The sequence below is a fragment of the Myotis davidii genome, unplaced genomic scaffold, assembly GCF_000327345.1.
Source record: "Myotis davidii unplaced genomic scaffold, ASM32734v1 scaffold72, whole genome shotgun sequence".
NCBI lineage: Eukaryota > Metazoa > Chordata > Mammalia > Chiroptera > Vespertilionidae > Myotis > Myotis davidii.
In genome coordinates, this window is record NW_006284618.1 from 3,287,787 (window position 1) to 3,289,617 (window position 1,831).

The following is a 1,831-nucleotide window of genomic DNA, read 5'->3' on the forward strand; positions in this document are numbered from 1 at the left end:
GTGGGCCCCTGGGGCGGGGGCGGGGGCGGGGGAGATGAGGCAACACGGGCCTGGGCTTCCCCGGGCGGCTCCTGGGAGCCTGTGCAGGCCTCCCCCCGAGGGACGCCCACGGCAAGTGCGGGCGAGGTTGCCGGCTCCAAGTGTCACTTTAAATGAAAATGAAAGTTCCCTCCTGAGGCCGATTCCCAGGCTCGGTGACACCGCGGGGAGATAATGGTGAGAATGCATTAGTGTGATAAATATGAAGCTGCTGCCGCTTGAAAAATGACAAGGCAACCATTCGGGCCCTTTTACCGAGTGCAGCGGGCGCGGGGCGGAACCGTCGGGGGAGAGAATGGAGTGCTGGAGGCTGGCCTGTCGCCATCGGCGCAGCGCACGGGGCAGGGCGGGCAGGATGGCTCTGCCCAGACGGCCGTCCACCCACGCTGCTGAGGCTCCTGAGGCTCGAGGACCGTGGCGGGCACCAGGCTGGGCACACGCCCTGCAGCCTTAGCCCCTCGTAGCAGGGAGCGCGGGGCCGCAGTGAGAAAGATGGGGCAGTGGCCCTGGGACACCAACTCTCCACCGTGGGAGGGGATGGAACTCGCCTTTGCTCAATTGACTGGAACTTCTTACAAATGAACCCTAATTCACAACCCAGCGGTCAAAACACATTTGTTGTTGTTAATCCTCACCCAGGGATATTTTTCAGGCCTGCTCTGGTGGGCACTGACCATGGTAAAAATTTTCAAAGCAACTTAAACCAGAATTTTTAGAGAGAGTGGAAAGGGAGGGAGAGAGATGGAGAGAGAGAAACATTGATGTGAGAGAGACACATCGACTGGTTGTGTCCTGCATGCACCCCGACCAGGGCCAGGGATGGAGCCTGCAACCCAGGTACGTGCCCTTGATCGGAATTGAACCCAAGACCCTTCAGTCTGCGGGCTGATGTTCCAACCACTCAGCCAAACAGGCCGGGGCAAAAAAACCTTTTTTGTTGTTTTTAAAACTGAAACAAGAACCTACAGTAAGCCAGGAAGCAGGCTCTGGGCTGTGACCTTCACGCAACCTTCACGCTGGACCTGAAGCTGCTGGCCGGGGTTCTGCCTCACCTCGTTCAGGGTGGGAGGTGGGGACAGCAGCTCAGGGTCACTGACCGCGGCCCACCTGCCGTGTTTCCGAAGTCCGTCTGCACCCCTCTCACCGGAGAAGCAATGTGTGTGAACAGTGAGCTGCCTCGTGAGATGGCAGGACTCAGAAGGCGTGGGTGTGATGCTGAAAAATATTCACTGGAGAGTTTGGGGATCGAATGCCTTTATGTCTGTCATTGTCCTACAGATTTGCTCATGAAATGAGGCTGACGGATGGGGGCTGGCTAAGCCAGGCGGGGCGTCCAGCTTCGGGACGGGCTGTGTAGACAGACCTGCAGGTGGGGGCCAGGCCTTCCGATGGAGTTTCCTGATCTCCTGCCTTTTCATTCTTCCCTGACAGCTCCCTCCAGGGCCAAGGCCAGCCCGACCTCGCACCCCTGCCGCGGGGAGTGGAGGAGGTGCACGAAGTTCACAGACAGAAGTGGCCATGCAGGTGTTTGCAGGCTCCAGCTCGCTGGTGTCCAGGTAGCAGAGGTGAGTCGTGATGGCTGGTGCCATCCTGTGGCCAGGCTGTGGCCTCCCCGAGCCTCGGGGGTGTGGTAAGCTGGCCTCCTGCCTGGTCTCTGGGTCCTGGAGAAGGTAAGTGGACACCCCTCGCCCCTCCTGCCATGGCCTGCAGGTCACGGTCACTCTTCTCAGGCCGGCTCTGGTGGGCACTGACCACGGTCAAACTTTTCAAAACAAACTAAACCAGATACTTA